This window comes from Felis catus, chromosome B1 (assembly GCF_018350175.1).
Source record: "Felis catus isolate Fca126 chromosome B1, F.catus_Fca126_mat1.0, whole genome shotgun sequence".
NCBI lineage: Eukaryota > Metazoa > Chordata > Mammalia > Carnivora > Felidae > Felis > Felis catus.
Window position 1 is genome coordinate 90991992 of NC_058371.1, and position 15908 is coordinate 91007899.

The 15908-nt window shown below is 37.4% G+C and overlaps 1 pseudogene; it reads right to left on the reverse strand.

Moving 5' to 3' along the window:
• Nucleotides 1–12883: 12883 nt before the first annotated feature.
• On the reverse strand, nt 12884–14822 carry LOC123385147 (annotated as a pseudogene).
• Between the last annotated feature and the right edge of the window lie 1086 nt (nt 14823–15908).

Consider the following 15908-nt stretch of genomic DNA (forward strand, 5'->3'; position numbering starts at 1 on the left):
TTAAGTTTTGTTGAGGAAAAGATTCATTTAAAAAGAGAGAAGAAGTGGGTGAAAAAGCACTGTAACCTCTCTGCATTGCTTGAATTCACCTTTGGAGTAAAGGGATCTCTTGTTTGAATCAAACATTTCAGTAGGCCTTCTCTGTTCAAAGTTAAAATCAAGATCCTATTCAGGAACATTCAATAGGGGTCTATCTGTTCTGCATAATAATATAAAAAGATTTCTTTATTGTGTGCCTGGTAATAGGTAACATCTTTCAAATGTGATTGCCTTTAGGAGCATTTCCCCTTGATATAGATTTGTACTTTGCTGCCTGTGTAAATTGTTATTAGAATCAATTGTATTCTCTCCAGGAGATTAGGAGCAAATCCATAGGAAATGGGGCTTATCTTGAACACATATTATTGGGGCACATAGGAGTTGACCAGACTGATAATGTCAAACCACTCTGGACTTTTCCACTGTTTTCCTTATAAGGGCACTCTAGGTTGAATAACTCGAGGCTTTGCAAAATGCATTATTATCAGCATTATCTTTTAGTAATTTCCCCCCTGAAAGGAATGACCATTCCACCTGTCAAGTAAGACACAATTACAATTCAGGGCTTGGTGGGAGAAGTATTTAGTAATGAGGTAGTATAAAAAAGTGACTGCAAACAGATGTGCGTGTCTGAGGAAGGTTTCTCTGAAGAACTGACTTCCAAATTGAGTGTTTCGTTTGAAAAGGAAAACGAGATAGTGAAGAGTGTGGGGGCAACATTCCTAGCATAGATAAGAGTATAGACAAAATTCTATAGGGAAATGTGATTGTAGGGTTGTGCCACTGAGGAAAGGAAAGGACAATGAATCTGGAATAAAAGAATTAAAAAATGCATTATCAAAAATTGCTGTTACCAGGCTAAGCAGGGGTAATATCAGAGAACCTCTATGGGGACATGACATACTAAATTTGAGAATTTAAATTTGTCATAAGAATTCCTTTATATTTGGTGATAATGTTTACATTACCTTGATATATGACATAACACTTCAGAAACTGTGATAATTTTGCCAAAGGTGTATTTTGTGTCAAAAAGTAAATCAGGACGTAAATGAGAAAAAACTACTTAAAAGGTTTATTGCAGGGTCCAAGGGGGAGGAGAACTTATTCTAATAGGAAGAACACACTGACCACAGGATCAACAAATATCTCAAATGTAAGGCAAAAAGGACTTTTTTTAAAGAGGGAGGGGTTGAAAAAGATTAGAAAGAATGGGTATGGGTAAGTGGAATAAATATGTGATACAATCAGATAGTTGATCAGGGAATGTTTTCCCCAGAGATAGGTTAGTTTCTGGAGGGGCTGTTGAGAAGGGGTTGTATGCCTACTCAGGGTGGGGAGCAGGGGTCAAAGTCCAGGCAGCAGGAAGTAGGAAAGAAACTTAGCTGAAGTTTGGTCAAGTCAAAATAGCAGATATTTTATCCAGATTAGTCACTGAGTCCGAACAATTCAATTAATCATTTATGAGGCAAAGAATGGCATTTTGTAGGGCCTGCATCTGGCCTTCTCACAGGTAAACAAATGAAATACTCTTGAGTTTTACTTAAGTCATATGGGGAAGAATGATATCTTGCTGTGATCCATTCCTGGACAACAAAGGTGTGGGAAAGGGGGTTTACTTAATTGTAATGTTTTCCAGGATCATGGGGCTTGAGCTAAATTCAACTTTGTCATTGTCATGCTGGTGGGGATACAGAGCAGGAGACAGACAAATGTGAACAATGAAAACAAAAAAATAAAGACTTTTACAAGGGCCACGATTGGAAGCTTTTATTACTGCAGTGATAGACCAGGGCTGGGAATTTCAGAGAAATAATAGACTAATTAACTCAACAGAATTTAAAGGCAATTTTACTGATAGCACAGAATTCTACAATATGAATATTTAGAAATATAATCCTTCCAAAAAGTAAAATTATGTTTAGCAGGAAAACAAAGATAAAGATTAAGATTTCATAGGTAAAATAAATATAGTTTATAAAAAGGAGCAGTGTAAGGCCAAGAATGACTTTCTGAATGAAGACAATTGTGATTGGATTATCTAATTAGACATTGAGTTTTTCAAGTATGCTGGTCAGAATAGGCATAAGTAGAGGGGGCCGGTAACCTCAGTATCTCAGTGATTTCAAATAATAAAATTTTATTCCCTGATCATGTATGACTCTTATGGGTTAGTAGAAGTTCTGTTTGCTACCATAGAAAGATTTTCTAAGATCATCTCTTTCTTGTAGTAATTTAACAGCTATAGCCAACACATACTAGCATTTGTTTACCAACCTCTTCTAGATTTAAGAGTTCATAAAATACATTTCCTATCATAGGTAAGAATTTCACTGTTTTGCCACTGTATAATAGGTATTGCCATCCTTCTAGCTTAGCCTAAGAGTTGCTCACCACCTGCAGCGAATTTATAAACCAATACTACATATGTTAATTCTTCTTTTATACATTACATAACAATATCTACATTACTCAGTGGCTGGATAGGACAACTTATGCTGAGTTATCAATACATATAATTCAGTGGCTTAAAACAACAAAGGTTTACATTTCACTCATACTACTAGTCCTTGACAAGTCTGCTTATGTGCTCAATTTTTCATAACCATTTAGGAATCTAGCTGAAGCAGTAACCATTATTTTAATTTTTTAACTATAAATTCAATTATTGCTTGTTGACATACTAGTAGGAAAGAATACGCTAGAGTATCACAAATTGGCAATTAAATTATCTGAGTAGGAAATGACAGATCACTTCTGCTCACAACTCTTCTGCTAGAACAGGGAAACTTGCATATTATCCTAACATGTGCGCAGAAGGAAGAGAGAACAAAATACTTGGTGACGAACATTAATGACCATCATTGAAATTATGGTGTTAGAACTCAGGAAAAAAAAGGAAAGGAGAAGATAAATGTCGAAGACTCTGATTATTGGGGAAAAATGATTAGGAGGCAAGATATTACTGGAATAGACTAACCGAGATGACCTTCAAAACCATTATTTTTTTTAACTTGTTTTATTTTTTAAAAATTTACATCCAAATTAGTTAGCATATAGTGCAACAATGATTTCAGGAGTAGATTCCTTAGTACCTCTTACCCATTTAGCCCATCCCTCCTCCCACAATCCCTCAAGTAACCCTCAGTTTGTTCTCCATATTTATGAGTCTCTTCTCTTTTGTCCCCCTCCATGTTTTTATATTATTTTTGTTTCCCTTCCCTTATGTTAATCTGTTTTGTCTCTTAAAGTCCTCATATGAGTGAAGTCATATGATTTTTGTCTTTCTCTGACTAATTTCACTTAGCATAATACCCTCCAGTTCCATCCACGTAGCTGCAAATGGCAAGATTTCATTCTTTTTGATTTCCAAGTAATACTCCATTGTATAGATATACCACTTCTTTATCCATTCATCCATCGATGGACATTTGGGTTCTTTCCATACTTTGGCTATTGTTGATAGTGCTGCTGTAAACATGGGGGTGCATGTGTCCTTTCGAAAATAAATTTCTTTCATTTATCCCGTGAGTAAATGCCTAGTAGTGCAATTGCTGGGTGGTAGGATAGTTCTACTTTTAGTTTTTGGAGAAACCTCCATACTGTTTTCCAGAGTGGCTGACCAGCTTGCATTCCCACCAACAGTGCAAAAGAGATCCTCTTTCTCCACATCCTTGCCAACATCTGTTGTTGCCTGAGTTGTTAATGTTAGCCATTCTGACCGGTGTAAGGTGGTATCTCATTGTGGTTTTGATTTCCCTGATGATGAGTGATGTTGAACATTTTTTCATGTGTCAGTTGGCCATCTGGATGTCTTCTTTGGAGAAATGTCTATTCATGTTTTTGCCCATTTCTTCACTGGATTATTTGTTTTTTGGGTGTTGAGTTTGATAAGTTCTTTGTAGATTTTGGATACTAACCCTTTATCTGATATGTCATTTGCAAATATCTTCTCCCATTCTGTTGGTTGCCTTTTAGTTTTGCTGATTGTTTCCTTCCTGCGCAAAAGCTTTTTATTTTGATGAGGTCCCAGTAGTTCATTTTTGCTTTTGTTTCCCTTGCCTCCAGAGACATGTTGAGTAAGAAGTTGCTGTGGGCAAGATCAAAGAGGTTTTTGCCTGCTTTCTCCTCGAGGATTTTGATGGCTTCCCGTCTTACATTGAGGTCTTTTATCCATTTTGAGTTTATTTTTGTGTATGGTGTAAGAATGTGGTCCAGGTTCATTCTTCTGCATGTCACTGTCCAGTTTTCCCAGCACCACTTGCTGAAGATACTGTCTTTATTCCATTGGATAGTCTTTCCTGTTTTGTCAAAGATTAGTTGGCCATACGTTTGTGGGTTCATTTCTGGGTTCTCTATTCTGTTCCATTGATCTGAGTGTCTGTTCTTGTGCTAGTACCATACTGATTTGAGGATTACAGCTTTGTAGTACAGCTTGAAATCTGGGATTGTGATGCCTCCTGCTTTGGTTTTCTTTTTCAAGATTGCTTTGGCTATTCCAGGTCTTTTCTGGGTCCATACCAATTTTAGGATTATTTGTTCTAGCTCTGTGAAGAATTCTGGTGTTATTTTGATAGGGATTGCATCGAATATGTACATTGCTTTGGGTAGTGTCGACATTTTAACAATATTTCTTCTTCCTATCCAGGAGCATTAAATCTTTTTCCATTTTTTTGTGTCTTCTTCAATTTCTTTCATAAGCTTTCTATAGTTTTCAGTGTATAGATTTTTCACCTCTTTGGTTAGATTTATTCCTAGGTATTTTATCGTTTTTGGAGCAATCGTTAATGGGATCGATCCCTTGATATTTCTTTCTGTCACTTAATTGTTGGTGTATTGGAATGCAACCGATTTCTGTTCATTGATTTTGTATCCTGCAACTTTGCTAAATTCATGAATGAATTCTAGCAATTTTTTTGTGGAATGTTTTGGGTTTTCCATAGAGAGTATTATGTCACCTGAGAAGAGTGAAACTTTGACCTCCTCCTGGCTGATTTGGATGCCTTTTATTTCTTTGTGTTTTCTTATGGCAGAGGCTAAGACTTCCAAAACTATGTTGAATAACAGTGGCGAGAGTGGACATCCCTGTCTTGTTCCTGACCTTAGGGGGAAAGCTGTCATTTTTTATCCCCATTGAGGAGGATATTAGCATTGCATCATTCAACGATCTCGAGGAATTTTTCTTCTATCCCTACCTTCTTGAGGGTTTTTATCAAGAAAGCATACTGTATTTTGTCAAATGCTTTCTCTGCATCTATTGAGAGGACCATATGGTTCTTGTCCTTTCTTTTCTTGATGTGATGAATCACGTTAATTGTTTTGCGGATATTGAACCAGCCCTGCATCCCAGGTATAAATCCCACTTGGTCTTGGTGAATAATTTTTTTAATGTATTGTTGGAGCCAGTTGCCTAATATCTTGTTGAGGATTTTTACATCCATGTTCATCAGGGATATTGGTGTGTAGTTCTCCTTTTTAGTGGTGTCCCTGTCTGGTTTTGGAATCAAGATAATGCTGGCTTCATAGAAAGAGTTTGGAAGTTTTCCTTCCATTTCTATTTTTTGAAACACCTTCAAGAGAATAGGTGTTAACTCTTCCTTAAATGTTTGGTACAATTCTCCTGGAAAATCATCTGGCCCTGGACTCTTGTTTTTTGGGAGATTTTTGATTACTAATTTGATTTCTTTACTGGTTGTGGGTCTGTTCAAATTTTCTATTTGTTCCTGTTTCAGTTTTGGTAGTGTATATGTCGCTAGGAATTTGTCCATTTTTCCAGATTGCCCATTTTATTGGTATATAATTGCTCATAATATTCTCTTATTATTGTTTGTATTTCTGCTGTGTTGGTTATGATCTCTCCTCTTTCATTCTTGATTTTATTTATTTGGGTCCTTTCCTTTTTCTTCTTGATCAAACGGGCTAGTGGTTTACCAATTTTGTGAATTCTTTCAAAGAACCAGCTTCTGGTTTCATTGATCTGTTCTACTGGGTTTTTTTGTTTGTTTTATTTTCTTTTTTTGTTTGTTTTTGGTTTTGGTTTCAATAGCATTAATTTCTGCTCTAGTCTTTATTATTTCCTGTCTTCTGCTGGTTTGGGGTTTTATTTGCTGTTCTTTTTCCAGCTCCTTAAGGTGTAAGGTTAGGTTGTGTATCTGAGATCTTTCTTCCTTCTTTAGGAAGGCCTGGATTGCTATATAGTTTCCTCTTATGACCGTCTTTGCTGCGTGCCAGAGGTTTTGGGTTGTGGTGTTAGCATTTTCATTGACTTCCATATACTTTTTAATTTCCTCTTTAACTTCTTGGTTAGCCATTCATTCTGTAGTAGGATGTTCTTCATTCTCCGAGTATTTATTACCTGTCCAAATTTTTTCTTGTGGTTGATTTTGAGTTTCATAGAGTTGTGGTCTGAAAATATGCATAGTATAATCTTGATCTTTTTGTACTTACTTAGGGCTGATTTGTGTCCCAGTATATGATCTATACTGGAGAACGTTCCATGTGCACTGGAGAAGAATGTATATTCTACTGCTTTAGGATGAAATGTTCTGAATATATCTGTTAAGTCCATATGGTCCAGTGTGTCATTCAAAGCCACTGTTTCTTTGTTGATTTTTTGATTAGATGATCTGTCCATTGCTGTGAGTGGGGTGTTGAAGTCTCCTACTATTATGATATTACTATCGATTAGTTTCTTTATATTTGTGATTAATTGATTTATACATTTGGGTGCTCTCACATTGGGTGCATAAATGTTTACAATTGTTAGGTCTTCTTGGTGGATAGACCCCTTGATTATGACATAATGCCCTTCTGCATCTCTTGATACAGTCTTTATTTTAAAGTCTAGATTGTCTGATATAAGTATGGCTACTCCAGCTTTCTTTTGTTGACCATTAGCATGATAGATGGCTATCCATCTCCTTACTTTCAATCTGAAGGTGACTTTAGGTCTAAAGTGGGTCTCTTGTAGACAGTATATAGATGGATCTCGTTTTCTTATCCATTCTGTTACTCTATGTCTTTTGATTGGAGCATTGAGTCCATTGACATTTAAAATGAGTACTGAAAGATAGGAATTTATTTCCATTATGATGCTTGTAGAGTTGGAGTTTCTGGTGGTTTTCTCTGGTCCTTTCGAATCTTTGTTGCTTTTGATATATATATATATATTTTTTCATCTTTTCTCCCCTCAGAGGGTCCCCCTTAAAATTTGTTGCAGGGCTGGTTTAGTAGTCACAAACTCCTTTAATTTTTGTTTGTCTGGGAAACTTTTTGTCTCTCCTTCTATTTTTAATGACAGACTTGCTGGATAAAGAGTTCTTGGCTGCATGTTTTTCTGAGTCAGCACACTGAGTATATCCTGCCCCTCTTTCTGGCCTGCCAAGTTTCTGTGGCTGGGTCTGCTGCAAACCTGATCTGTCTTTCCTTGTAGGTTAGGGACTTTTTTTTTCTTTTGCTGCTTTCAGGATTCTCTCCTGGCCTCAGTATTTTGTGAATTTGGCTATGATATGCCTTGTTGATGGTTGGTTTTTGTTGAATCTAATGGGGGTCCTCTGTGCTTCCTGGATTTTGATGTCTGTGTCTTTTCCCAAGTTAGGAAAGTTTCCTGCTGTGATTTGCTCACATAACCCTTCTACCCCTATTTCTCTCTCTTCCTCTTCTGGCACCCCTATGATCCTGATATTGTTCCTTTTTAATGAGTCACTGATTTCTCTCATTCTTAAATTGTGCTCTTTTGCCTTCATCTCCCTCTTTTTTTCTGCTTCATTATTCTCTGTAAGTTTGTCCTCTATGTCGCTGATTCTCTGTTCTGCCTCATCCGTCCTTGCCACCGCTGCATCCATCCGTGATTGCAGCTCAGTTATAGCATTTTTCATTTCATTATGGCTATTTTTTACTTCTTTTATCTCTGCAGAAAGGGATTCTAATCAGGTTTTGACTCCAGCTAGCATTCTTATTATCATGATTCTAAATTCTGGTTCAGACATCTTGCTTGTATCTGTGTTGGTTAAACACCTGGCTGTTGTTTCTTCCTGCTCTTTCTTTTGGGGTGAATTCCTTCATTTTGTCATTTTGAAGTGAGAAAAGGAATTAGTGAGGTAGAAAACTTAAAATTAAAAAAATTAAAAAAAATATTAAAATTAAAAAATTAAAAACACACACACACAAAATCTAATAAATGATGCTAAATCCTAAGTGTGTTTTGGTCTGGGTGTTGAAAGTGGTTTGACAAATTAGAGCAAAAAAAGGGGTGGGGAGGAAATCATTTGAGAATTCCAAAAAATGAATACATTGAAATAGACTGAAATGAGATGATGGGAGTGAAATAGAATTTGAAAAAAATTACATAAAAGTAAACAATATAGTTGGAATAAAATGAAAGAAAAATATTTTATTGGAAATATTTCTCTTTCTGTATTCAAGAAAAAGAAAAGACACAAAAAAGAAAAAAAAGAGAAAAAAAGAAATCATTTGAAAATATTTTATTGGAAATATTTCTCTTTCTGTATTCAAGAAAAAGAAAAGACACAAAAAAGAAAAAAAAGAGAAAAAAAAGAAATCATTTGAAAATTTGAAAAAGTGAATACACTGAATTTGACAAAAATAAAATGATGGAAGTAAAATAGAATTTGAAAAAAAAAGTACGTAAAAGCCAAAAATATAGTGAAAAAAATAAAGAAAAATATCTTTATAGAAATTGAAGATAAAAATGAAGTTTTTCACTTTCTGCATTTAAAAAAAAGGAAAGAAACAAAAAAGAGAAAAAAGAAAAAGAAAAAAGAAAAGAAGGAAATAATTTGAAAATTTGAAAAGGCGAATTCACTGAAGTAGACTAAAATAGAATGATGGAAGTAAGATAGAATTTGAAAAAAAATTACACAAAAGTAAAAAAAAAAATAGTAAAAAATTAAAGAAATATTTTTATTTTATTATTATTATTATTATTATTATTATTATTATTATTGAGACAGAGAGAGACAGAACATAAGCTGGGAGGGGCAGAGAGAGCGGGAGACACAGAATCTGAAGCAGGCTCCAAGCTCTGAGCTGTCAGCACAGAGCGTGACGCGGGGCTCGAACTCACATACTGTGAGATCATGACCTGAGCCGAAGTCAGGCGCCCAACTGACTGAGCCACCCAGGCGCCCCTAAAAAAAATATTTTTAATAAAAATTGAAAACAAAAATGAATTTTTTCTCTTTCTGTATTCAAGAAAAAGAATAGTGTAAAAGATAAAAAGAAAAAAACTAAGAAAGAAAATTGAATAGCTGGACCTGCTAACAGATTGAAATAGAACTGAAATTGCTTCGTTTTCCCCTAGAAGTCAGACGATGTAGCACTTTATAGTCCATAAACTAAGTAGGGGGTGAGACTTGTGTTCTTGAAGAGAGAGGTTGGCCCAGTTGGGCGGAGCTCAGTGTAATGGCTCCATTTTCCACTAGATGGCACTGCTAGGCTACTGGGGTGTATTGTTGCAGAGCAGGTAAGTGCGTATGTGCATGCGCGGTAGAAGTGAAAATGGTGTCAGTTACTCTGTCTCTCATATGGGAACTCTGTTCTCTGCGATCAGCAATTGCGCACCCATCCTCTGTCTTCAGCTTTTATCCTCTCCCTGCTTTTTCACTGTCTGTGACCAAGACTCAGGTAGTACCTCTCCCCAGTTTTGTCTCAGATGCGGCTGTTTTCCCTGGCCCCTTACTTCTGAAGGACTGCGGCTTTGGCCCATTCCGCCCCTCTGTGGGAGGGTCTCACTGAGCAATGGCCGAATGTCGGCTGCACCCAGGAACCCTTGCTGAACCCTGCTGCTGCCGGCGCCCTGAGACTGCGGCCAGGTGACAGCCGCCCCGGTAAAATTTCGCAAGATAGTGTAGCAGCAGCTTTTCAGGGATTATGGAAAATCACAGCACACATCTGGCACCCAGCTGCACTCGTAATGACCTTGTTCCAGCACCAGCGAATGTGGCTGTTCTCTGGGTTCTGCTGTGACCAGGCGCCTTCAACAGTCTCTACCAAATGTCCTTCCAGCAGTGGAACCGCTTTCTCCGTGTGGCCTGAGAACCTCCCGGACCCCACTCTGCTCCTGGGGATTCGCCCTTCCCACCAGAGCACCGCCAGGTATTGAGCTGCGGAGTTGCAGCCTTTACGCTCCCCTTGTTTCCAGTCTTAATGGAATTTAAGCCCTCTCCTTTCTCCTTTCTCCCTTTTTAGTATAGTCCCTGAGTCTATTTCCAATTTCCCACTTTCTCTCCAGCTGCTTTTGGGAAGGGATGCTTTTCCCGTATTCTCCCCCGCCCCAGTCTCTGTCCTTTCTCCGCCTGCAAAGGCCCTGCCTGCCGCAGGCTTCTCTCTCCCCAAGTTCACCTCTCTGTGCCACGTACCTGCTGAATTGTGTGGTTCAGGTTGTGCAGATTGTTGTGTTAAGCCTCCAATCAGTTTTCTAGGTGTGTAGGATGGTTTAGTATTGGTCTGGCTGTATTTCATGGACGCGAGAAACACAAAAAACTTCCATGTTCTTCCGCCATCTTGGCTCCTCCTATTATTATTATTATTATTATTAATTTTATTTTTTTACATAAGAGTAGAGAAGTAAAGGTTCAGTAGTGGCACTAACAAAGTAATGCTGACTCCCTCACCTCCACACTTGCCTGACTCGTTTATTCTGATGGTGTAGGTAAATGATGGTGTGTGGCCCTGTACTAAAGAAGGCCTTTAATATGAAGAACATCTTTAGCAAATTTTTAAGTTCAATTAGGAAAAAAAAATAAGATCTTTTTATTCTACAAGCTTTATTATATTATTTGTAATAGGAAGGAAGTTTCAAGGGGTATAATGGGATGGAGTTTGGGTTAAGGACATAGGCAGAATAATTCAGACTTGAAATCTCATATATAAACGGGTCAATATACAAAATGATACAACCATTAGGAAAAATAATGTGGTAGTTTTTTATAAAGCTAAGCATATAATTATGTATGCATTCCAGACATTTCACTTCTGGATATTTATCCAAGGGGGAAAAAAAATCTGTGTTCACACAGATACTTGTATGATTAACAGTTTTATTCAAATCACTAACAGCTGGAAACAACTCAAATGCCCCCCACCTGGGAAATGGATAAACAAATGGGGGCATATCCATAATGAAATGCCACTCAGCAATAGGAAGGAATGAGCTATTGATACACAAAATAAATTATCCATAGTCAGATTGCTGGTGTTTTTCAGAAAACATCAAAGTGACTTTCAAATCTCATCATGGGGTCAAGGATATCTTCTAAAATACTGATTTGTAAAGGGAATTTTGTAACTTCAATGAATATAAAGGGCCATGATACACTGGACTCTGTATAAATCTTTGATGAGGTAGTAATTTTTTAAATCCCTGATTTAAAAAGAATAGAAATAGATATTGACATTTTTAGAATTATCCAGAACAGGGAATGCTGTTTCCTTATATAATGGACTACAGGTCCTTAAAGGGCGATAACTCAACCAGGAAATTCATATTAATTTGGAAAGCTAAATAAATCTAAGCTCAGGATATTTCTCAATTCATGGATTAATTAGCATTCCACTTTTAATCAATTCCTTATTTATTTGGGTAGTGCAAATGGGTGCAAGAATTTAATTCTGTATATAATATTAAACGGGAATGTAAGCACCCCATTCATGTTATATATGAGAAGTGGCTGATACCTGTCATTAGTATCTTCAATTGCCCTCAGAATACAATCAATACTAATTATTATTATTACTAGAAGTAATAATATCTACCCATAAAAGCCCCTGCATTCTTCCCTCTTAGACACAGATGTACTCACTAGTATCCTCAACAACAGAGCAGGAGAAGAACACCTCCAGTGTGTCCTTGTTACCAGTTTCTGTGTAAGAGGGACTGACATCATCTGATGTAATCTACATAACAACTTTATGCAGTAAATTTATTCTCTATTTTTAAAATGTAGAAATTGAGGTTCAGAGGGTTTATCTTATCTAATTCACATACCTAGTAAGTGTTGGAGCTTAAAATCCACATGATAATTGTGTTCGTATCTCATTGACCACCCCCCTCCAACTTGAAGACTTTGAAGAATATCTGAAAAATATCTCAGCAAATCAATTTTGTTAATTTCGTGTAACCAGCAGGGAAGGGCAGCAGAGTGGCATGACAGAATCTTCTGAGAAACTAGGTATAAATTTATGATTTGAAAATAAGTTTAGTACTGTTTTTGTTAAATTGTATTGGTAAAATTTAGGCATAGCCTATCTAATCTACAAAAATATACATATACATGACCATATATTTTTCAAGATAGAATACTTTCAAACACTAATTTCAAGCCAACTATTCTTTAATTCATTGGATGGATTTCAATGAAAAGTTTGAGTAATTATGAGTAATTAACATTAAAACTATCTTATTTTAAAATGAGAGTATTCTATTTTTTAAATCTTGTTTCACCACATATTGCTGACGTCTGTCTCTTTCTCATGGTGAGAGACTGAGCTGACTGCCAAGACAAAGAGAGATTAGTGAAAGGAAGAAAAATTAAAAAAATAAAAACAACCTCTTTATAGTCTCATAAACAGCATTTATAAGCCTGAATTTTAACATTACAATGGAGTAACTACCTATTGGGAAGGAAAGAAGTAATAAAATACGTCAAGTGATAACTCTAAGCTATTACATCTTCTTTTAAAAGTTTATACGGTCTGGTTTAGCTAGTTCAATTTTTTATGTAACTATTCATATTGGAAGGCTAATCAGCCTCCACTTGCAGACTCAAGAGCATTTATTTAAATTATTATTTATTTATTTTTGAGAGAGAGAAAAAGAGAGCATGAATGGGGTAGGGACAGAGGGAGAGGGGACACAGAACCTGAAGCAGACTCCGGGCTCTGAGCTGTCAGCATAGAGCCTGATTAGCAGCTGATCTGAAAGCTGGTCTTGATCATTCTTTTGATATATTTACTTATTTCTTCTTCCTCCACACCACTGGCAGTCAAATTTCTTAGGTAGCACCAAATACAGGAATTAAAAACTTGAACTGCATATTGAATTTAAAAAGCCTTTATGGCAATGTTTGTCATCTTGGATTCAAGTTAGCTAGTATTCCTTCCAGCAATTTGTCACAAATTTCCATGTATACCATGTCATCCTTATCAAAACTTCTTCTAATGCAGCATTTCATCCAAAGAATAAGTGAGGTATCTGAGGCAGTTAACAAAGGAGAAAAGTTCATTTGGAATGGCTTTAAGACATTTGGAGTTATCACATTGCTGATTAATGCTGGAGAATCCCACAACTTCCAGATCTTTCATTTCAATTTCATTGATAGCATTCAGTAATCCTTCCACAATCATCTAGGGATCTTTTATGGTTGAACATGGGTCCATGAAGAGATGTTAACTGTGCAAGGCACTGCAGAGAACCTTGTGCCATATCTGAATCTTTGATTTTTCCATGTACTGTGAGGAAAAGATTCATAACCCTATTGTCCAAAAGAGTCTCCTGCCTGGGCTCTATTGGCTTTAAGAACACATTTTGTGAAGATTCAAACATAGCTAATAGTGTATACCCAAATTTGGAGGAAGAAAGTTCCAGCTAAAGGCCTGGTTGGTGAGTACAAGGTAACTGCTGCTGAAATACATAAGACATCTGAATACTGAGTCTGCCCCACCTGATGAACTCCTGTAGAATGTCAACAGTTACCATGAAGATGTGACAACGTCTTCTTCCTGAAAAACTCTTCTGTAATCCCATATTCAGTTCAATGTTGCCCATGTTACTTGAACTTGAGTGTTCACTCAATAGTGCAATTAGAATAAAACAGGGCCATAGTTTGCACAGTGGGATTGCCGCTAATCAACTAGCTGACTTCACGAAAAATGCTTTTGTAGTTAACAGATTTATCTAACGATCCTCCTTTTACAATTAATGCCACTGCAAATAGAATCTGTTCTCGATCATACTTTTGGAGGTTAGGCCTAGGTTAAAAGAAATGTTCATAGTGACTCGATGCTAGCTTTTTCCAAAAGAATCCACTTTCAGACAGTTGCTTCCAGTATGGCTGTGGCAGCTTGAAGGAGGACATAGTCCATTTTGCTTTATGCCTTTTATGTGTTTATTTGGAGGGGGGAGAGAGAATCTCTACTCATCATGGACGCCTACGTGGGGCTAGATCTCAGGACCCTGAGATCATGACCTGAACAGAAATCAAGACTCAGATGCTTAACCCACTGAGCCACCAGGCACCGTTGTTTTTGTTTTTTAATCCAGTGACCTTGCTCTAGTACCACAAAGAGGTTAGTGTCTCTCAGAAGATACCTTGGGCAGGTGGCAGCTCATCACCTATTACAATCTTCACAAACTTTCCTCTCCTCTCTTCAGCTGTTACTTCCAAAGAATGAAATATGAAAATATGCTTACAAACTGTAAATTGTGACACTGATTTCCTAAGTGACAGAAATGTGCTATGTATGCTAACATTGCTCGTTACTGACCTGGGAAGGTGGTGATAGCAGAAGGTGGTGATATGAGCACTCTGGCCAGGTTCTTGAGCTGAACTCGTGAGTTTCACAGCTTTGCTGGAGCCATGATGGTCTGTCATTAATGATGCACCATGCACCGCATTATGGGAGCAGGTGCCAGGGCCAGCCCGTCACACGCAGACTAAATCTCTCGCACTGGCAGAGGTTGTCCCCACTGCCATAAGTGCCATCTGCACAGCCATGTTGGCCGGCCTGAGCTCCGGGTTCTGTGGGGCAGAGACGGTCGGCATAAACAGACTGTCTTGGTGGGTGGCGAGAGCCTAGGTGTCTTGCAGTACAGCACCAGGTGTGGCCAGCCAGGGTGGTTGGCGCAGACAATGGCCAGTATGTACTGTTCTAATCCAATTTCTTTCTTTTTTCTTTTTTTTTTAATTTTTAAATTTACATCCAAGTTAGTATATATTACAATAATGATTTCAGGAGTAGATCCCAAGATTCATCCCTTATGTATAACACCCAGTGCTCATCCCAACAAATGCCTTCCTTAATGCCCCTTACCCATTTAGCCCATTGCACCACCCAAAACCCCTCCAGCAACCCTCAGTTTGTTCTCTATATTTAAGAGTCTCTTATGTTTTGTCCCCCTCGCTGTTTTTATATTATTTTTGCTTCCATTCCTTTATGTTCACCTGTTTTGTATCTTATATTCCACATATGAGTGAAGTCATATGATAGTTCTTTCTCTGACTAATTTCACTCAGCATGATACCCTCTAGTTCCATCCACATAGTTGCAAATGGCAAGATTTCATTTCTTTTTGATTGCTGAGTAATACTCCTTTGTGTGTGTGTGTGTGTGTGTGTGTGTGTGTGTGTATACCACATCTTCTTTAGCCACTCATTGGCCAATGGACATTTGGGCCCTTTCCATACTTTGGCTATTGTCGATAGTGCTGCTATAAACATTGGGGTGCCTGTGCCCCTTCGAAACAGCACACCTGTACCCCTTCGATAAATACCTAGTAGTGAAATTGTTAGGTCAAAGCGTAGTTCTATTTTTAACTTTTTGAGAAACCCCCATACTCTTTTCCAGAGTGGCTGCACCATTTGGCATGCCCACCAGCAGTGCAAAAGAGTTTCTCTTTCTCTGCATCCTCGCCAACAACTGTTGTTGCCTGAGTTGTTAATTTTAGACATTTTGATTGGTGTTAGGTGGTATCTTATTGTGGTTTTGATTTGTATTTCCCTGATGATGAGTGATGATGAGCATTTTTTCATGTGTCTGTTAGCCATATTGTCTTTGGAAAAGTGTCCAATCATGTCTTTTGCCCATTTCTTTGCTGGATTATTTGTGTTTTGGGTGTTGAGTTTTATAAG